This window comes from Dipodomys ordii, unplaced genomic scaffold, assembly GCF_000151885.1.
Source record: "Dipodomys ordii isolate 6190 unplaced genomic scaffold, Dord_2.0 Scaffold75, whole genome shotgun sequence".
In the NCBI taxonomy this organism is placed as follows: Eukaryota; Metazoa; Chordata; class Mammalia; order Rodentia; family Heteromyidae; genus Dipodomys; species Dipodomys ordii.
The window spans coordinates 7,297,416-7,320,609 of NW_012267291.1; the positions used below are offsets into that span (position 1 = coordinate 7,297,416).

The 23,194-nt window shown below is 39.7% G+C and overlaps 1 protein-coding gene across 1 annotated transcript in view; it reads right to left on the reverse strand.

Moving 5' to 3' along the window:
• Ncoa3 (nuclear receptor coactivator 3) overlaps positions 1 to 23,194 on the reverse strand; it is a 95,992-nt gene that overhangs the window by 46,369 nt on the left and 26,429 nt on the right. Inside the window, exon 2 of the mRNA XM_013024316.1 lies at positions 5,384 to 5,461. The gene's annotated coding sequence lies outside the window, so the exon portion shown is untranslated. The remainder of the gene's footprint in view (positions 1 to 5,383; positions 5,462 to 23,194) is intronic.

The window sequence follows — 23,194 nt, forward strand, 5'->3', positions numbered from 1 at the left end:
CCACCCATCCAGCCACCCATCCATCCACCCACCCCACCCATCCACCCATCTACCCATCCACCCACCCACCCATCATGTATGTTGTGACAGAAATTGGCCAGCCAGCCAGAAGTTAATTCCCATAAGACACAGAAAACAAAAATGGGAACAATAGCTACCGTTTCTAGCAATTATCAATTGGTGTGTATTCTAAAGAACTATAACTTTAAAGAAGAGAGATTAGCCAGGAATTGGTGTCTCATACCTGTAATCCTACTCAGTAGGCTCAGATCTGGGGATTGCGGTTCAAAGCCAGCCCAGCCAAGAAAGTCCAATACTCTTATCTCCAATTAACCACCAAAAGACTGGACTGAACGTGGAGTTGTGGCTCAAATGGTAGAGTGCTACACGTGAGCAAAACATTAGCTCAGGGACAGTGCCCAGGTCCTGAATTCAAGTGCCTCAGAGCCAGAAGGAAAAAAAAAAGCTTTATTATTATAATGTGTGTATGTGTGGTATATCTATCTATCTATCTATCCTCATTATAAATTAGATAATGGGCCAGGTGCCAGTGGCTCACACCTGTAATCCTAGCTACTCAGGAGACTGAGCTCTGAGGAGCATGGTTCAAAGCCAGCTCAGAGAAAAGTCCCCATGACTCCAATTAACCACTCAAAAAAAAAAAAAAAAAAAAGAAGTAGAGCTGTGGCTCAAAGTGGTAGAGCCTTGAGCAAAAGAGCTCAGGGATAGCACCCAGGTCTTGAATTCAAGCCCTACCTAGTTAATTAGATAATGGAAAATCTTGCCCTGTAAATGGACACACTTACTTTAATACAATATTCCTGCTTATTTTCATTTTGAGAAATGACAAGAGTAAATTGTCTGAAATTCTCTTTATGTACAGTTTTTTTGGATGGCAGAAATATCTCACTATACGTACACATGTACGTACACACACACACACACACACACACACACACACACACACACACGTTTCTAAGAACACTGGGAAAATCTTAGATCAATTTAAGATTATAACTACTACTGGTGACCTAAACTAGAAGGACTTTGATGTTCTATTCTCAGTCTGTTGCACTCAGGGAGAGAAGAATACCATTGGACAGCAGCTCAAGGTTATGATAATGAGGTCCATGTCAGGGATAAAATAAAATCAATGGGAAATCTCATCATTCCCAATGATGAAGCCAACTGAAGCTACTGAGTTGGGAATACCAATGTAGAACTTTTTAACTGCATGGTTAATTATGACAAAGTATAACTCAGGAGAAGGATGGTTAACAGAGTCACCTGGAATCTGTACTAATACCAGCCCAGATTCAATAGGACAAACATTAGTAAACTAGCCTTTTTAACAGGTTTCAACAATTAGGATTTAATGGTATAACAAAGAAGTATTAAGAGAGGTAAATTACCAGCAAGAGAGGCAAGCCCAATTATATGCTGAAATGCAAGGTCAAATACTACATTATCAACAGAAAATTTTCCTCTAAAGGAATGCCTCCCCAAGGAATAACTCAGGGCAACTCTAAATAGCATGCTGATGCAAGCAACTTAAAGGGGAAATGCCATAAATGTGGAAAAAAGAACACTGGAAAGCCAAATGTCCTAAGAAGGGGCCACTATATCCAACACCCCCTCTGCTGTGAGAGTTAACACTAGAAAAAGGACTGGAGAAAGGGTTTCCCATCTCCAAACTGGCAGTTTTTGAGAATTAAAGGTACCCAAAGGTTCCCACTATTCGAGCCCAACAAGTCAACTCTTCAATATTCTTGGGAACCCCAGGTATCTCTTGAGTTAGTTAGAAGATTTTTAATAGATAATAGGGATCAGTATTCTGCCTTAATTGGATTCCCTGATCTCTTTCTGAACAGAACTGCATAGTAACTGGTGTTGATGGATCTGCTAAGATTAAAGTTTTATTGCCCTTTCAATTTGCAGGGATGAATTTTTATTTCCTCTTAAAGATTTCTTGCTTTACCAAAATGTCTCACTATACTCTTGGGCAAAAATATTTTGATTACTTTGGGAATAAATGAAAAATTGTGTGAATTGTTATGTAAGAAGATAACCTGAGATTGTTTTCTTCCTTTACCTTCACTAGAATAATAAGATGAACTAGAAGTATTTCATGTTAAAATTTTTGTTTAAATTAAATTTTTTAATCATTTCAAATTAAACCACAAAGGATGGAGAACTATTTTTTAAAAATCATCTCATACAAGAGATCTTTTCTCAAGTTAGAAAGATATAAAAAGTTACAAGGCTATAATTTGGGGGGAAAAAAAGGTTAAAGGGCCAGGTGCCAGTGGCTTACACTTGTAATTCTAGCTACTCAGGATTTGAAACTAGATTGGCAGGAAAGTTCATAAGACTTTTTTTTTTTTTTTTGGTCCGGTCATGGGGCCTGAACTCTGGGCCTGGGCGCTGTCCCTCAGCTCTTCAACTCAAGGCTAGCACTCTACCACTTGAGCCACAGCGCCACTTCTGGCTTTTTTCTTATGTGGTGCTGAGGAATCGAACCCAGGGCCTCAGGCATGCAAGGCAAGCACTCTACCACTGAGCCACCTTCCCAGCCCCAAGACTCTTATCTCATATTAATCCCCAGAAAACTAGAAGCAGTACTCTGTGGCTCAAAGTGGTAGAGTGCTAGCCCTGAGTGAAAAATCTCAAAGACAGTACCCAGTCCAGGGCAAGTTCAAAGCCCAGGGCTTGAGTTCAAGCCTAACAACTGACCAAAACAAAAGCAAAAACAAAAAAAAAGTGTGTGTGTGTGTGTGTGTGTGTATATATATAAAAAAAAGTGAGAAAGAGATGGCTCAGTGTAATCCTAGCTACTCAGTTGTCTGAGATCTGAGGATTGTGGTTCGAAGCTAGCCGGGGCAGGAAAGTCCATGAGACTCTTATCTCCAATAAACTCAAAAGAGCCAGAAATGGCACCATAACTCAAGTGGTAGAATGCTTACCTTGAGTGAAAGAAGCTCAGGGACAGCACCCAGGCCCAGAGTTCAAGTCTCAGGACCAGCAAAAAAAAAGTGGTAGAACACTAGCCCTGAACAAAAGCACTCAGGGACATCTTCCAGGCCCTGAGGTTCAAGCCCCAGATTCTAAACTATATATTAATAGATATTTGTGCAATCTGTAACTATGATGCTAATGGTAGTTACTGTATATTAAATGAGTTCCCCAAGTAAGCCATCTAAATGCCAAGCACAGCAAGACACTTTATCAAGCTAGTGACCTGTAAATAAAAACTGTTAGTGATTCTAGCCTATTTTTAACAGTTTTGTATACCTTTGCTCCTATACAAGAGCTTGATGGTGCCAGTGTAATGCTGCTAATCATAATTATTTTCCTTAAAATGTCATATGCAATGGAAATAATTACTACACTATTTCTGCAAAGTTGTAAACATGGCTATTCTAAATTTCTACCATCTACAGTTTGTATCCTTTTCCAAGGCATTTATGATCAAACTCACAGAAGACATCTTCAGCAAGTACTTGTTTTTCAACTATTATAGTCCTGGTGCTTTTTTGAAAGGGTAACATTTAAGTCTGATGCTAAAAATAGCCATGAAGATTAATAAAAATCTTTTGTTCCTAGCAGCAGGAGGAGGAGGAGGAGGAGGAGAGAAGGAAGAGAAGAAAAATAAATGCAAGTTAGGCAAAGTACAAAAGCTAAAGGGTGGTAACTTAAATTTCCAGAAAAAAAAAAGAGCTATTTCAAATCTTTCTCTATCTCCCTTCCTCCCTCCCTCTTTCTTTCCCCCCCCCCCCCCCCCCCCCCCCCCCACACTGCTGTAGAGCAGGTACTCTACCTCAGCCTTTTTCATTCCCCACTCCCCATTAGGTCTTGAACTCTGGGCCTGAGTGCTGTACCTGAGTTCTAAAGCTCAAGATTAGCACCCTACCACAGCAACACTTCCAGTTTTCTGGTGGTTAATTGGAGAAGAGTCTCATGGACTTTCCTGCCAGGCTGGCTTTGAATCATGATCCTCAGATCTCAGCCTCCTGAGTAGCTAGGATTACAGGCATGAGCCACAGGCACCCGGCTCTTGTACCTTTTCTTGTAAGCCAAGGAAAAAATATATTTAAGAAAAAAAGTTAGCACTTGCCTTGAGCTGAAGAGCGCAGGGACAGCACCCAAGCCCAGAGTTCAAGCCCCATTTCCGACAAAAAAGAAAAAAAGTTGTATTTTTTTGAAAATTCTAGCAAAATTACAAATGAGTACAAATGGATAAAGAAGTAGAAATAGAAGCATGAAATTATGGAGTCTTGGTCTAAAGGAAGCTAAAATTAGAAACAGAAAGTAGAACAAACACAACAAGAGAAAGGGAAAAAAAGAGCAAACTAGATAAAGCCTGTTTGCTAAACACATCAAAGGAAATGGGATTCAAAACTGCAGAAGTCTAAGAGAATGATGGCTTTACTAACAAAAGACATGTAACTAGGCAAAGCATAACTGCATTCTTGGATATTAGACAACTCTCTATTCTTGTTTTTTCTTATTCTGGTGCAACATTCAAGGTTAAGAATGAGGCTATTTGGAATTCTTTTTTTTTTTTTTTGGTCCAGTTGTGGGGCCTGAACTCTGGGCCTGAGCACTGTCCCTCAGCTCTTCAGCTCAAGGCTAGTGCCCTACCACTTGAGCCATAGCGCCACTTCCGGCTTTTTTCTTTTTGCTTAAGTGGTGCTGAGGAATCGAACCCAGGGCCTCATGCATACAAGGCAAGCGCTCTACCACTGAGCCACCTTCCCAGCCACGCTATTTGAAATTCTATTTGCCAGCACAATCTGGGAAAATGCATCTTCACCAGGTAAAATGGTAAACATGGGCTAGGGTTCATTCAGACTAAGTGTCCTTAAAATGTTTACTCATGGGAGGCAGAGGGCTGTTTTCTCCCTTCCCAAGGTTATGTTTGTTTACCCATTCACATACATGTAAATGAACATAAATGAGTATATATTAGAGTGAATATCCCATGCCCATTCTTTCAACTAGAATTAACATTAAAGAGAAAAGCATCAAGTATAAAATAAGTATAAATTAGCCGGACGCTGGTAGCTCACGCCTGTAATCCTAGCTACTCAGGAGGCTGAGATATGAGGATCCCGGTTCAAAGCCAGCCCGGGCAGGAGAGACCGTGAGACTCCTATCTCCAATAAAAACCACCAGAAAACCGGAAGTGGCGCTGTAGCTCAAGTGGTAGAGCGCTCGCCTTGAGCTGAAGGGCTGAGGGACAGCGCCCAGGCCCAGAGTTCAAGCCCTACGGCCGACCAAAAAAAAAAGTATAAATTAAACCATAAATGAAAGGAAAGGGTAGTAATTACAAAGTTGAAATAAAATTACAATGGATCAAGTTAAAATAAAATGAATAAATTACCTGGCTAATCAAATGCTGGTCAAGTACGAGTTTATATGTAATGGTCTCTGAGTCCACTGTTCAGCAAGTATTTTGAGCCTGAGAACAAAAAAAGGAGGAAGGGTTGAATTTTATTGCCCTTTCTTCAAATAAACATTAGTATCAGTCAAACATAAATTCACTGTTCCAATCTCTTCCTTCCTTCAACTTACAACAAAAACAAATAAAAGCTATCAAGTACAATGCCTCTTCCTAGGAATTTGAATAAGTGCCTTATTTTCCCATGTATCAATACTTCTGCCTTTTCCTTTTTTTAATGTATGGTATACACAATATACTCTGTCACTGTTTGTAAATATGGATAAGTAAAGTGGGAATGAAGGAGACCAGCTGTAAATCCTAAGAAGTGATCCGAACAGATGGGTGCTCTGAATTTGTAGATCCCCCTCACATGTCCAAAATGAAAGCTCAACAGAAAAGAATTACATTAAGACCCTGGTAGAAGCCAATTCTTAAATACTCGCAGTTCAAACAAGATCAATACCCACATAAAGGAACAGATGAAGGACTACAACAAGCAGCATACAGGGAAAGGAGGGGGATGTTTTCTCACTCGCTATAAAGGATGTGTTTGAATCACCAATAGAGAAATATTATAAATGGGGAATCTAGAGACAATAATTACAATAATATGCAATAAAAAATATGAACAAGGGGCTGGGAAAGTGGCTCAGTGGTAGAGTGCTTGCCTCACATGTATGAGGCCCTGGGTTCAAATCCTCAGCACCACATAAACAGAAAATGCCAGAAGTGGTGCTGTGGCTCAAGTGGTAGAGCACTAGCCTGAGCTGAAGAGCTGAAGGACAGTGCCCAGGCCCAGAGTTCAAGCCCCACAACTGACTTAAAAAAAAATATGAACAAAGAAACAGACTTTTGCACAAGTAGAAATGAGGAGCAAGTAAAAACATTCACCTCCCCTATGAATTTCCAAATGTACAATGAAACAACAATCTGTCAATGATTCTAGTGGCATCTTTATCAAGACAACAACCATAACTACAATATGCCCTGAAGTTAATAACATTCATGCTGGCATTGACAGGCCTTTGGAAAAGGGTAAGAAAATACATTCATAAATTCCAAGAACCAAGCATATTATAGCTATAGCCAACTGATAAAGCACATAGGGAAAGCAAACCATCATCTATCCACCTTGTGTGAATGGCACTACACTTTGAATACCAAAGGGGAGAAAATGGAGGGCGAGGCACAGCAATATATAGTTAGCAAAAGGAAAGGAGAAAATCCAGGTAATAGTAACAATGTTGTGTGATTACATGTCAACATATAATCAGTTATAGGGTTATAACTGAGATAGGTACCAAAAAGCTTTTGTATTTTTAACTTGAAGTGCATCTATAATTAATAATACAACTAGTTGTTAGCATTAAACAGATACAGTAGGTTAGATGTAGATTGCCAGTTTTTTCCCTTACTTGGTAGGCACCTGGTTCAGACTAAGACTCTTTAGAACTATATAGGTACATAGACATATATATATACATACATATACATATAGAAATTAATATATAGAGCTAGAAGTGGATACATACATACATATGTGCACACATATACACATACATCGTAAGGCTTTTGTGAGCATTAAATGAAAAATTATTATTTATTGATAACTAGCATATAAAGCTCAAAAATTAAACTTTTACTAACCCAAGACAATTTAACAAATAATATAACTGAAGAAGTTCCAGGGCTGGGAATGTGGCTTACTGGTAGAGTGCTTGCCTAACATGCATGAAGCCCTGGGTTCCATTCCTCAGTACCACATGAACAGAAAAAGCCGGAAGTGGCGATGTGGCTCAAGTGGTAGAGTGCTAGCCTTGAGCAAAAAAAAGAAGCACAGGGAAAGTGTCTGGGTCCTGAGTTCAAATCTCAGGACTGGTCAAAAAAAAAAAAAAGAATTTCCAAGCACACTAAACTAAAAATAATAAACATACTTGTTTTTATTTTTAAATGAATTCAGTATTTTTTAATGTTAATCTTGTGGTCTTATTCAATTAGATAAAAATGGAGAGGAGAAAGGTAGGCAGAACAATTCAGGTTTTCTTGGCCCTTGTTTTAAATCAGGTTTCACTTCAGGACTTCGCCTCAGGTTCTTTGGCTGTTACTGTTCCTTTTTTATGGTGGATTATGGGGTGAGTACACCTAGGGGTATGAAAAGGAACTCAAGTCAGAAAATATCTAAGTACCACTACCTAGTGTGGAAAGTTGGTAACAAACTACCTAGGCTAATATTCAACTACTGTAAAGCTGGTTTTCACACTCTGGAAGGAATGTTAACCCCTACCAATCTACACACTCAGGATAAAGACACACTGTCTACAAAATACAAAATCCTGGAAAGCATATAGCTAACCTCCAGAGATTCCTGGATAGTCAAAGATCAATGACTGGCTTGTTTCCTGGAAACTTGGGGGTAAATAGTCTTGAAAATTACTATATTCAACAGTCCTCTAAAGCTGTTTAAAAAAATGTTGGTGAGTTAAAAACTGTCTGGAGCCAAGATTTGTTGGATATATTGGCTTTATCAAAAAATAAGTTTACACAGGGTGTCAATGGCCCATGCCTGTAATCCTAGCTACTCAGGAGACTGAGATCTGAGGAACTCAGTTCGAAGCCAGCCAAGGCAGGCTCAATTGAAGACTCTTATCTCCAATTAACCACGAGAAAACCGGAAGTGGCACTATGGCTCAAAGGAGAGTGTTAGCTTTGAGTGAAAAAGCTCAGGAACAGTGCCTAGGCCCTGAGTTCAAGCCCCACAACTAACAACAACACTTTATTCTTACCTTTTTCCTAATCTGGACCAACTTTTAGTCAATTACATACACAAATATTAAATCACACTAACATAAAAACTCACTGACACTTACGTTAGATATCTGAGAATATAGGGAAAGAAAAAAAGAACCATTTTTTGCTACATTTAACAGAACAGAAAAATGACTGACGAGACTATATTATCAAAACCTGCTCGGGCTGGGAAGGTGGCTCAGTGGTAGAGCACTTGCCTTGCATGCCTGAGGCCCTAGGTTCAATTCCTCAGCACCACATAAGAAAAAAGCCGGAAGTGGCGCTGTGGCTCAAGTGGTAGAGTGCTAGCCTTAAGCTGAAGAGCTGAGGGACAGCGCCCAGGCCCAGAGTTCAAGCCCCACGATCGGACCCCAAAACAAAAACAAAACAAAAAAAACCTGCTTCACCAGAAGCTAATGGAGAAGGGAAAAAAAAGAAATCAAACCAAGCTCGGTTAATAGCTAGCCTGTGAAGACATGCCTGAAGGACAGAACAAAGAAACTGGAAAAGAGAAAAGGAAATCCTCTCTACAGTGCTACTTGAGAACACCAACAAGACAAAAAGTGGCCATCAAATATAATAAACATGTGGTAGGGAGCAGATGCTGGTGGCTCACACCTGTAATTCTAGCTACTTAGGAGGCTGAGATCTAAGGACCGCAGTTCAAAGCCAGCCTGGGCTTAGAAAAAGTCCCTGTGAGACTCTTGTCTCCAATTAACTACTCAAAAACCAGAAATGTCACTGTAGTTCAAGTGATAAGTTGGTAATCTTGAGCACAGAGAGGCTCAGGGACAGCACCCAGGCCCAGAGTTCAACCAACCACAACAACAACCCCCCAAAAAAAGGAGGTGGAGGGAGGGTTGCTAAACATGGAAGAGGCAAGGACTCTGCTACTAACCTACAAACTATTGGCTACCGCTGTCATTACTCAGACTCCTCACTTCTTTTTTTTGGGTCCGGTCGTGGGGCCTGAACTCTGGGCCTGAGCGCTGTCCCTCAGCTCTTCAGCTCAAGGCTAGCACTCTACCACTTGAGCCACAGTGCCACTTCTGGCTTTTTTTTTCTGCTTATGTGGTGCTGAGGAATCGAACCCAGGGCCTCAGGCATGCAAGGCAAGCACTCTACCACTGAGCCACCTTCCCAGCCCAACAGACTCCTCACTTCTTAAATCCCAGAAATGGCAGCTTCAACCTCCAGAGGACAATCAACTATTGCTGATTTTCAAATCATTACAGGATAAACTGGTTTGCCAGTTTTTAGTTTTTTTTCAAAGTTGTGTCACATCACTGTTAAATTTAACATTCTTTTGTAATTGGAATTATTAACGAAGTGACAAATAAATCCTTTGTTATAACTATAACAACGGATTTCATTTCTAGCAATCAACTGCAACTGATCTGTAGCTGTACTAAGGGGGAAAATAGAATGCATTGAACTCATGTGACAGTTTAAAATTATATAAGATGGATGTTTTTGAGGTAAAGACATACTCATTAAAAAAAATTGGGGGGGAGGGGTCAGTCATGAGGCTTGAACCTTCAGGGCTTAGTGCTATCCTTGAGCTTTTTCACTTTAGGATAACACTCTATCACTTGGAGCCACAGCACCACTTCTGATTTTCTGGTGGTTAACTGGAGATAAGAGTCTCACACAGAAGTGGTGCTGTGGCTCAAGCAGTAGAGTGCTCGCCTTGAGCTGAAGAGCACAGGGTTAGCACCCAAGCCCAGAGTTCAAGCCCCAGACCGACAAAAAAAAAAAAAAAAGTCTCACAGACTTTCCTGCCTGGGCTGGCCTAGAACTGTGATCCCCTCAGATCTTAGCCTCCTGAGTAGCTAGGATTACAGGTATGAGCTATCTGGGCTAGTAAAACCTTTTTAAAACTATCTCTTAGCCACTACTATGCTCAAATCAGTTAAAATGCTTTTAGTACTCAGGAGAAAACTGGTGAGATACTGACCACAACTTTTTTTTTTTTGGTCGGTCCTGGGGCTTGAACTCTGGGCCTGAGCGCTGTCCCTCAGCTCTTCAGTTCAAGGCGAGCGCTCTACCACTTGAGCTACAGCGCCACTTCCGGTTTTCTGGTGGTTTACTGGAGATAGGAGTCTCACAGTCTCTCCTGCCCGGGCTGGCTTTGAACCACGATCCTCAGATCTCAGCCTCCAGAGTAGCTAGGATTACAGGCGTGAGCCACCAGCGCCCAGCCTGACCACAACTTTTAAAAATACTATTACTACTTTGTTAAGGGCAGAAGAGAATGAATTGTTATTACATAGTAAATTAAGAAAAATGTTCAAAAAGTTGTTATGTATTTCAATTTACTTATCCTATAATATACTAAAAAGGATCAAGCTGACTTAAAATAATTTATTTTAAGCACAGTGCCAGTGATTCATGTCATAATCCTAGCTACTCAGCAGGATGAGATCTGAGAATCATGGTTCAAAGTCAGCCCAGGCAGGAAAGTCTATGAGACATCTCCAATTAACCACCAAAACACTGGAACTAGAACTGTAGGCTCAAGAAGTAGAATACTAGCCTAGAGGGAAAAAAAGTCAGTGACAACAACCAGGTCCTGAATTCAAGTCCCAGAACTAGCAATAATAATAATAAAGTAACAATAATAGCAATATTTATTCTGCACATTCATTAATAAGTTATAATACATGTTTAGTTGTAGGGGAGTCATTAAAACAGAAGACTTGCCTTTAGGAAACCTAGGTTTTGTAAAGTCCAGCTCCTTGGAATGACCTTGGGTAACACATTTAATTTAATTTAATGCTTACTGTGTGTCTATTACATGCCAGGCTCTGCACTGGAACTTAGAAACATAAACAAATCATGGTGCCTGCCATTAATTAAGTAGGAAAAGAGAATATGGCAAATGAAATGAATCAAGTTCCTGAAATGAAAACATCCAGCCAGTAAGCATTTATTGAACACCAATAGGCTACAGTGAGCTATAGTCCTGGGTCAGAAAACCAAAAGTAGAAAGCAAATTCCTATAACAGTATTACAAAAGAGAAGAAAGAGATGACAGGCCCAGGGGTCAACAAGCAAGAGTGGGGAGGATAGATAAGCAAGAAAGTAAAGGAGGATGAACATGGCAGAAGTGGTTTATAAGCCTATATAAGAATAGAATAATGAAACCTGTTGAAATTGTCTGGAAAGAGATGGAGGAGTATGGGGAGTTTTATATACTGTTTACATGTGAGCTGTCACAAAGAACCCCACCCTAAGTATACTAATGAAAGAGGAAGCTAACCAGCCTTTTTCATAGGATTGTTGTGGTAACTATAGAGCAGATGTGAAATCAAGACAACCCCAAAAACTACTGGGGGGAGGGGCCTATTAATGAAATAAGAATTTGTAATTTGTGCAAGGATTACCCAGGATTGTAACAGAAACTATATGAGTTTCTTTATAACAAAAGAAAAAGAAGAGTCAGGCACAGGAGCACTTGGGGAGTCAGGAGGATGGTAAGTGCAAGACCAGTGTGGGCTACAGATCAAAATTTGGTCTCAAAAACAGAAGGAAAAAGAAAAAAGTTAAAGGGGGCGGTGGTGGGGGGAAGAACCACTTCGTAAAATACTGACCATCTATGTAAAACAGTATACGGGATACAGGAAGCTGAAACTTAAAAATATTCTTAATTTAACATATCCAGAAGCTTAAACTATACATTTTGCTCACACATCAGATAATAAACAATGGTATTAAAATAGTCTTAAAAATTATCTTGTAATTAAGGGGAAAACTAAAATCGCCCATGTCACACCAATTTACTAAAGACCCACGTCTTTCACTGACTTGAAGTCAGTAATGACAGGTTACCCAAACAGACACACCAGCAAACAGCTTGCTGGTGCTTGCTCATCCTCCTTCTCCCCAATCTTGAAAAAGCTGCCTGCAGTGCTGCAAGATCACACAAAATAAATACAGGAAAAAGGGTGGGAGGGCTGGGTGGGGAGGTGAGCAAAGCTCTGGGCTCCACCAGTGGAAGGCGTTCCACAAGAATTGCTACAGGGTCAAAAGTTTACAGTGGTTTCAATTTCACCTTTTAGCAGCCAATCAGGAAATAGAGGCTGCACCGCTGACCCCTCAGGCAGCAAATGAACATTAACTCATTGGCTACCAGGACTGCATACATTTCTAGTCTTGTGTTTCTTTTTCCTTTTCTAAGAGCAGGAAAAAAGTGGAGAAGGCAAAGAACATTTTAAGTTCAAGGTGACAATTTTTATTTTAAACAAGTGTTTGAGGGAAGAAATGATCAAATAATTATCCTCCTCCTTGAAATTACTTTATCCTGGAGTATCTAATAAGCCAATTATTGTACCAGTATCAAGACAAAGAATGAATTTAAGTGGTTAAGGAGACAGATTTACCTCTGTTCTAAGAATAATGCTGCATGCATTTAAAGTAAATACTTCAAAGTAACTCAGCTAATGAAGACATTGAATTACTTACACTGAAATTTTATTGTATAATCCTGTCATTAATTTAAGTGTGAAATGTGCCTAACCTTTACACGGGATGAACCTACACAAGTATAGGTAAAACTCCTTAGGCTTAAATGTCCTTCTGTACTCCTGCTTTCCACACACTTCAGTACATTGGAGAATCCTCTAAACAAACAGGAATGAAGCCTTTTTGGCAACAGATACAACTGCTCCCCTAATTAATGTTTTATGTAAATTTCTTCCAAATGTAGAAATCAATATACTAATCCACTAAACACAGTTGTCCACATTCTGAACTTTACATTGAGCAGCAGTTGGGAAGGGTGAGAAGAAAGATGCTTGAACCCAGAAACTGAGGCCAGGCAGTATAACACAGGAAGACCTCAACTCAAAAATAAAGTAGGACACAGGTGGCTCATGCCTGTAATCCTAGATACTCAGGAGGCTAAGATCTGAGGATTGTGGTAGGAAGCCAGCCCAGGCAGAAAAGTCCATGAGACTCTTATCTCCAATTAAGCACCAAAAAGCTAGAAGAAGCAGATCTGTAGCTGAAGTAGTAGAGCACCAGCCTTGAGCAAAAGAAGCTCAGGGATAGTGCTCAGGCCTTCAGTTCAAGCCCCAGAGTCAACACAAAATAAATAAAAATAAAGACACCGCCACATAAACTTATGGTACATCTAAAAATTACATTCCTTCAAGGCACTACAAAAATACTACAGTAAAATATACCTGTCCTGTCAAAAGAATCAATTTATTAAATCTTAATTTAGCACACAGTGCATGTGTGGTCAACATTATATTTCTCTCATTGACATAATAGCTGAGTTTTAGCAGTCTTACTAAAATTTAGGGGTATATTCAGAAATCCCTAAGAAAATGATTGCATGAAGGATATTAGTTCTTATCCAAATAAGCAAATTAAGATATAATAGTTATTTCTGAAAACCAGAAGGCAAAATATAAAAGTACCTTACTGACTAACTTCTAAATGGTTTTAAGTATAGTATACACTATTCTTCCTAGTGTAAAGTTTGCATAGCAATAAAATGTCAATTGTTTAGATAGAAAATAAATTAATGCTGATATCACATTTCTTTGCATTAAACAAGTAACTTTCTAGTAAAAACTCTCCAACACTCATAATTTAAGATTATGCATATTTGGCAATAAAAAGTCTTTAATTTTAAAATAGAACTGGTTGTTATTTTAACATGGCTTGCAGAAGATGTATATAGATACATTAAATCAGGAGTCTCCTATATATCTTTTTACAAGATGGCCTCATTTTGAAAGAAAATGGATGTGATAAAATTTTACATCAAGTCAGCATGTTAGCAAGCAGCTTTTTTTGTGTTCTGAATTTGATTAATACAAACCAAGGTCACTTCCTGAAAGATGCCTACCACTGCAGCTGCAGGCAAACAAGGCCCTAGAGCTGGGGGAAGGGAATAGGCGATGTCATCTATTAGCACTCAGGATTCCATTTCCACAGACAGCTATATTGGGGGAGGGGTTAGCAAGGAAGATCCCAGAATTCCTGGCATATTAAGATTAACATATTTCTGTTCCTTAATATTTAAAAATGTACATGATGTACATATATAAGCATTGATTCAGAAATATCCTGATAGAATGTGCAAAACATTTTACTTAAAAACTACAAAGCCAGACACTGAAGTACACTTAACATTCAACACAGTAAGACCTGTACTTACTATGCAAAGCACCAACAAAGATATAAAGCCCTTAAAGAAAAGAGTCATGTTCAGATTTCCTGTATCTAAAACCATGTGTGACCTTAAAGTCATGAAGGCAGAAACCTAAACTATTATTGGAAGTACGTGGTAAAGATTTGTCCTGAAGGTGGCTCAGTGGTAGAGCGCTTGCCTTGCATGCCTGAGGCCCTGGGTTCGATTCCTCAGCACCACATAAGAAAAAAGCTGGAAGTGGTGCTGTGGCTCAAGTGGTAGAGTGCCAGCCTTGAGCTGAAGAGCTGAGGGACAGCGCCCAGGCCCAGAGTTCAGGCCCCACGACCGGACCCAAAAAAAAAAAAAAAAAAAGATTTGTCCTGAAATTCAGTTGAATTATCTTACCAACATTAATACAAATGCCATTTTGCTTCTGTATTCAAACACACACTATGAAGAAACACACACACACACAGAAAAAATCTTCTCCCTAAAAAATTAAAGCCACACGTGGTGGTACATGCTTTAGAATGCCAGCTACTAAGATGATAGAAGCAGGAGGATCAAGGTTCAAAACTTGATAGCTTTGCTAAAGCAAAGTCCTATACACCTCTGAACAAACTGGATAAACTACTAGTCAGGAAATCTATATACTCCTTATAATATTTTTGCATATAGCCTTGAACAAATGAATTGATTTTGGTGTCCTAGCTACCAAGTAAGAATTACACTCAAACCATGATATTCCAGGGACATTTAACAAATAATTTACTGTGGCTTTTAAGTTTTTTCCATCCTGTGGGAAACACTTCCAAAACAACTAAGTAAATGCCTACCACAATGTAGTCAGGGCAGTGTACACTGTAATCTCAACACTTGGCAGAAGTATGTAGTCTGCCTGGGCTATACAGCAAGACACACTACATTAAAACAAACAAAGTCCTACCACAGAGGTACATCCCCAACCCCACCATAGTTTATTTTGCTTTGTTTATTCTTCTTTGTTTTAGGATTGCAGGTATGTGTGCCACCATGCCCATCTTGTGCTTTTTAATGAATATATAGACATATATACCTCTTTTTAAATGATTGATATATTCATTGACATTATTTTTATTTTTTATGTAAGTTTAGAGTTGTTTACTCCTGTGCTTCCTAACCTTTTCTGGAAGTGAAACTTACTCTAATAACTTCAACAAAGGGGAAAGGGGGTTGGATAAAGGTTTGAACTCATAGCCTAAGCCTGCTCAGTTGGTGCTCTACTAGTTGAGTTACATCCCCAGTCCAGCTTTTTGCTGTTTAAAGATGGGAGTCTCTCAATGACTTTCCTGCTTGAGCTGGCTTTGAACTAGAATCCTCCTGATCTCAGTCTCCTAGGTAGCTAAGGTAAGCTGTTGTACAAAGCTAACAGAGTTTTTTAAATCCTGTTAGGAAGCTAGGCATGCTGATATGTGTCTATAGTCCCAGCACTAAGGAGAGGCAGGAAGATCATTAATTAATCAAAGGCCATCCTGAGCTACATTGCAAGGAGTTCTAGATCAGCCTGGAACAGAGCCATAATGGAAGCTGGCCTCAAACATACTGTGGGAAGATCTCAAATTCAGTGAACCTAGTGCATAGCTAATGAGATTTCTGTATCATAAGTGCCCCCCAAAGTATGTGTAATAAAGCCTTGGTCTGCAGTGGTCCACTTTTGGAAGGTGATGAAACTTTTAAAGATGTGAGTAGGTCCTAATGGAAGGTCTTAAAGTCATTGGGGGTAAGGGACCTCCTCCTTGGTTATTCCACTCCTCCTAGGTTATTCCACTGTATGCTCCCATTATGATATACTGGCTAGACTAAACCAATGAAGATGGACGAAGACTCTAAAAACTGTGAAGAAAAATTAATCTGTTCGCTTTAAAAGCTGATTATGAGCCAGGTGCTGGTGGCTCACACCTGTAATCCTAGCTACTCAGGAGGCTGAGATCTGAGGATCACGGTTGAAAGCCAGCCCTGGCAGGAAAGTCCCTGAGACTCTTATCTCCAATAAACCACTAGAAAACCGGAAGTGGCACTGTGCTCAAGTGGCAGAGTGCTAGCCTTGAGCTGAAGAGCTGAGGGACAGCGCCCAGGCCCAAAGTTCAAGCCCCACTACCAGAAAAAAAAGAAAGAAAGAAAGAAAAAAAAGAGATTAGATCAGGAAACTGGTTTGTTGTTGGTTGGTTGGTTGGTTGTTATTGTTGATGGTTTTTGGTCAGTCTTGGGACTTGAACTCAGGGCCTAGGCGCTGTCCCTGAGCTCTTTTGCTTAAGGTAGCACTACCACTCTGAGCCACAGCACCACTTGTGGGTACTCTAGTGGTTCACTAGAGATAAAAGAGTCTTATAGGTCTTTCCTGTTTGGGCTGGTTTTGAATCAAGATCCTCAAATCTCAGCCTCCTAAGTAGCTAGGATTATAGTTGTGAACCATTGGTGCCCAGCTCAAGTAACTGTTAAAGTAACCAAAAGCTGGCTAATACACTGCCTTTGAAATGGGACACTGCAAAAGATAGGGAAAGGCATTCATACATTTCTCAAGACAGCTGTGGGGCAGTGAAGGGGAAATGGATTTTTTTCTCAATTTCTCTTGACCATGTTAATTATTCCAAAGACAACACAGAACAAAGCACAGGATTAAGCATTAAGGCTGGACACATGTAGTTCAGGTCTATAATCCTACCTACTCAGGAGGCTGAGATCTGAGGATTGAAGAATGAGGCTCATTCAGGCAAGAAAGTCAATGAGACTCTCATTTCTATTTGATCAACACAAATCCAGAAGTGGAAATGTGGTGCTTGAACTGCAGAGTGCTAGCCTTGAAAGGAGTAAGTGCCATCAAATAATTTGTAGAGGGCTAGGGATGTGGCTCAATTTACCTAGGTATGTGCAAGACCTTAGGTTCAATCCCTACAAGAAATAATAACAACAACAATAACAATTTGTAATGGCAATATAAATCTCTAGACACCAGAGGTTAAAATATAGTTAAAAGATGTCAACATTGTTACTACAGTTTTCTGGAATTTAAAATACACACACATACTTATGAATTAATGTCATGCTATAAAACACCAAATGTCTTCAGCTCTCTTCCAGGAATGGTACTTGGAATTCTGCCAAATGCAGAGGAAAAGAAAAAACTGACTTCTCCATGTTTGCAGTACAGGAACCTCCCAGTCCAACAAAGACATGTCCTAGCTATTCAGGAGGCTGAGATATGAGGATCGCAGTGCAAAGCCAGCTTGGGCAGGAAAGTCCGTGAGAACTCTTATCTCCAATTAATCACCAGAAAACCAGAAGTGGAGTGAGGCTCAACGTGGTAGAGAATTAGCCTTGAGCAAAAAGAGTTCAGGGATAGCACCCAGGCCCTGAGTTGTCCCAAGAGGACCAAAATAAACAAAACAAAACAAAAAAAGTAGCAGGGGTGCTGATGGCTCTCGCCTATAATCCTAACTACTCAGGAGACTGAGATCTGAGGATCCCGGTTCAAAGCCAGCCCCAGCCTGGGCAAGAAAATTAATTACCAGAAAACCAGACGTGGCTCAAGTGGTAGAGCGCTCACCTTCAGCTGAAGAGCTCAGAGACAGCACCCAGGCCCAGAGTTCAAGCCCCACGACCTATCCAAAAAAAAAAAAAAAAGTATAATAAGACCATCATCCAAAGAAAATGTACAATAAAGTATCATATGAACTTTTAAAGCTCTCAGGAAGGCAATTTCTAAACACTTATCCAAACATAAAAGATATCCTTTAGACATTCACAGATCTAGAAATTTGACTGAATCTGTTCTATGGAAATATTTTCACAAGTAGGTAGAGATGAGAGAAAACTTTGGAGCATTGCTTCAACCAGGAGTTACTTTTCACTAGGCTATAGCAAATCCATATTTGTCACTATATTTATTATGTTCTGACAAATATTTATTCACAGAATAAGCACAAAAGATCAACCCAACAAAATCAATGGTATAAACGTATACAGAGAAATGGGTAAACAAGGGCATTTCTACATAAATAGCTTTCACATTTCCCTTATATTTCTATTGTGAAAACTTCAAATTTTTTCAATAAAAATTGTAATAGTAGACAGGCACCTGTGGTTCATGCCTATAATCCCAGCTACTCAGGAGACTAAAATATGAGGATCATAATTTGAAGCCAGTCCTGGCAGGAAAGTTCCTGAGACTCTTATCTTCAATTAACCAGCAGCAAAACAGAAGTAGCACTTGTGGTAGAGCACAATCTTGAGCAACAAGAGCTCAGGAACAACATTCAGGCCCTAAGTTCAAGCCCCACAATGGACAAAAGAAAATAATAGTTGGGTAACCATAGCTCACAACTATAATCCTGTTACTCAGGATCTGAGGTTTGTGGTTTAAAGCCAGCTCAGCAGAAAAGTCTACAAGGTCTCATATATTCAATTAACCAGCAAAAAGCCAGAAGTTGACATGTGACTGAAGTGGTAGAATGCCAGCCTTGTACAAAAAAGCCTTGAGCAAAAAAGTCAAGGAAGCTGGGCACTGGTGGCTCACATCTATAATCCTAGCTACTCAGGAGACTGAGATCTGAGGATCGTGGTTCAAAGTCAGCCCAGACAAGAAAGTCTGTGAGACTCTTATCTCCAAGAAACCACTAGAAAACCGGAAGTGGTGCTGTGGCTCAAGTGGTAGAGTGTTAGTCTTGAGCTGAAGAGCCGAGGCATAGCGCCCAAGCCTAGAGTTCAAGCCCTATGACTGACCAAAAAAAAAAATAAGTTAAGGAAGAGCAAGAGGCCCTGAGTTTAAGCACCAGTACTGAAACAACAAACAAGAAAGAAAGAAAGAAAGAGAAAGAAAGAAAGAAAGAAAGAGAAAGAAAGAGAAAGAAAGAAAGAAAGAAAGAAAGAGAAAGAGGAGGAGGAAAAAAGAGAGAAAGAGGAGGAGGGAAGGAGGGAGGGAGGGAGGGAAGAAATGGGAAAGGGCAGAATAAAATTTTGTAAATACTTTTAACCAAAAAATGACATTCTTAACCAAAAAAACACTTGTGCAAAGCACCAGCTTTTGAAGCCAAGGATTTCATACACTACAGTTAAAGAAACCTTCAGCTGAGGGCTGGGAAGGTGGCTCAGTGGTAGAGCACTTGCCTTGCATACATGAGGCCCTGGGTTCGATTCCTCAGCACCACATAAGAAAAAAGAAAAAAGCCGGAAGTGGCACTGTGGCTCAAGTGGTAGAGTGCTAGCCTTGAGCTGAAGAGCTGAGGGACAGTGCCCAGGCCCAGAGTTCAAGCCCCACCACCGAACCCCCCCTCTCCCTCCCACACCCCAACCAAAAAAAAAACCCTTCAGCTGGGTGCTGGTGGCTCACCCTGGTGATCCTAGCTACTCAGGAGGCTGAGATCTGAGGATCATGGTTCAAAGCCAGCCCAGATAGAAATAATAAACCATTCAGAAAACTGGAAGTGGCACAGTAGCTCAAGTGGTAGAGCACTGGTCTTGAGCTGAAGAGCTGAAGGACAATGTTTGGGCCCAGAGTTCAAGCCCCATGACTGACAAAGAAAGAAAAAAAGAACATTACAAAAACCTTCAATTTCTATTTCTGTAGTCAATTCTAACCTGCCAGAGTTAATCACAAAATGTTTTTAAATTGATAATTATTGCCACATAACCAACCACTCTCACTCTTCCTCCTTTCCTCTCAAAGTATCAGAGTTAAATATGTGCCTGGAATACAAAAATCACTCCATAACTACCTGGGGAAAACTAAAATTAATTGGAATCCAAGTCAAACAAATCAGTTTGAAAGATTCAGCATTATAGATTCGTATGAATGGCAATAATAATAATAATCCAAATTTTACTACACTAAGCAATAGTGACCCTGAAGGCCACAATGGGATGGAACCACCTTATTTTATGAGGTTTTGTTGCTGGCTGGCTTGCTTGCTCTCCCTTGTTTGTTTAGCAGTACTGGGAATTGAATAGGGCCTCCCTTGTGCTCTACCACTTGAACTAAAGCACTTCACCTTGTTTTATAGACAAAATGCAACACAAGCCAGACATTGGTGGCTTACACCTATAATCCTAGACTCTTATCGCCAATAAACCACCAAGGAAAAACAAAAAAAACGAAGTGACCCCATGGCTCAAGTGGTAGAGCATTAGCCTCAAGCTGAAGAGCTTGAGGGACAGCACCCAGGCCAAGAGTTCAAGCCCACGACAGACAAACGGAAGGAAGGAAGGAGCTGGGAACTTGACTGAGTGGTAAGAGTGCTTGCCTCGCATACATGAGGCCCTTGGTTTGATTCCTCAACACCACATAAGCAGAAAAAAGCCAGAAGTGGCTCTGTGGCTCAAATGGTAGGGCGCTAGCCTTGAGCTGAAGAGCTGAGGGACAGCGCCAAGGCCCAGAGTTCAGGCCCCACAACCCCCCCCCCAAAAAAAACCAACACAGAACTCTATGAATACATTCAGAGAGTAAAATACAGATAGGATCAGTACAGGACACTGGTCTCTCAGGCTAATAATGTTTTAGATCCTGTTGCTTTATATCATAGCTCACATAGTTTTAAATTATCTCCATTTACCAAATCAATCAGATAACACTTTACTCCACAAATCTGCACACATGAAAACTATACTATACTACCTGGCATATTTACAATACTATCTATAGAACTCTTCCTTCATTGAAATTTCAAGCATGTAAAAATATCTTGATGAGACACTGCAAAGGTATGCTCTGCAGGAGCAGAGATGAAAATGCTTTACGGGAACCAATTATCCAACTCTCCTGAAAGTGCAGCCAACTAGTCAGGTTCTCATTAGCTAAAAGATCACATTTTCCAGCCAGGTATGTTTTAACAGCTTTTTTGCTTGTTTGTTTCAGTAGCACTTTCCTTTTTACAATAATGCTTTCCCATCTCCAATTTCAAAGTCACCTTCCAACCTAATGGAAGCATGTAGCTCTGACTTTTCTCTCCATAGAACAAGACAGAATAAAAACTAAGGCAATGAGGCATTTCTTTTCACATTTCACTTCTCTGGCAAGCCACTTGATAACAAACGTACATGCAATCCTTTGAGAACAGCTTTGCTGGCATAACACCTATATTTATACAGATAAAAATTCAGCAAATAAGGGCAATAAAAAAATTAATACCAGTATGCAACGAGTACATGAAAGCCAGATAGACAATAGACTTCTAAAATGAAGTTTGCAATATAAAGATCTGCTCTCATCAACAACTGCTGAAACAACTGGCAACTTCAAGCTAAGTTTACCCAAAAAAAAAAAAAAAAAAATGCTGAGGAATCTTTGCTCCTGTTTTCCTATGAAAAAATAAATACTAAGGGAGCTATGTGTAGACATCCTGAATACAAAAAAAGTAGCTTGATTTTATTTATTTTGTGACTTTTAAAATCCAAGTATTAGAATACATGGCTTAGTTATTTTATGAATTTACCATTCTTTTTCTAATCTTGCAGGTTAAAATTTAATATTAAAAGCATATAATTTATCAAATACCATTAACAATATATTGTTCATAATTTTTTAGCACTGCTTGAGTGATACAATGTAATAACTTCATTTTATCTACTGAGTGTTGACATTTTTCTTTAAAGAAATCCAAGTATTCCGTACTATGAGTGATGAGTGACCTTGAGGCAACACTGGGAAGACAGTCGCCATGGCAACACTACCACAAAAGTGCCTCATCCTCAGGAAAGGACCAACCTAGTGCATCAGAATTTTTAAAACCAAGAGAAACAGACCTCCCTTCAAGATTCCCACAACCCATCAAGAAAAAGTGTTAACAATGTTCATACTGCCCTTCTATTTTAACCTTCCTATTTATTCTAGATGGACAGGGACATAATCGTTATCTTCATGGTAAAAAAAAAAATCAAGCTGTGCAAAAATTATTTTCCTTTGTGTTTCCTAAATAGGCAAACTAAATTGCTAAAAAACAAATAATAATTTTTCACTTATAAAAAATGTACATATAAAATGTTTCAATAGAATCAGCATTGTTGTAATCTTTTAATAACTGTAAAAATGAAACAAACACTGGCTGGGTGTGGCGAAGCGTGGCTGTAATTTCAGTACTGTGAGACAAGATGGTGAGTTAAGGCCAGCCTACATATTGAGACCCTATCTTCAAGCAAACATTTATGTTGGTAAATAACATTTATTTTCCAGCCTGTATCTGAGGAAGATGACTCATAATTCCACCCTCCTTCTCAAACTGCCATTGAAAATGCAATAAAAACAAATGCATTAAAAAAAACTATTATGACTGGCTTTTCATAACAAGAAAATAGAAAAGGATTTCCCTTGCATGTAATAGATATAATACTACTCTAAATTCCTATCTTTAACCAATTTTACGTACACGTCCATCTTTGCTGTTATTTCCTTTCTCTTTTCTTTTTGTTGTACTGATACTGGGGTTTGACTGCAGAATTTAGACACTACCCCTTAGCTTTTTCACTCAAAGCTGGTGCTCTACTTACTATTTGAGCAACAACCTTACCTTCAGCTTTTTGATGGTTAATTGGAGATAAGCGTCTCGTGGACTTTACTGTCTGGGCTGACTTTGAATTGTGATCTTCAGGTCTCAGCCACCTGAGTTGCTAGGTTTACAAGCCAGACTCACTTAGCACCATACTTTTCTTTTTAACTGGATTTCTACAAACAATTCCAGTCTAAAAAGATCAGGAGGTAAGCCAGATGCTGGTGGCTCACACCTGTAATCCTAGTTAGTCAGGAGGCTGAGATCTGAGGATCACGGTGCAAAGCCAGCCCAGGCAGGCAGGAA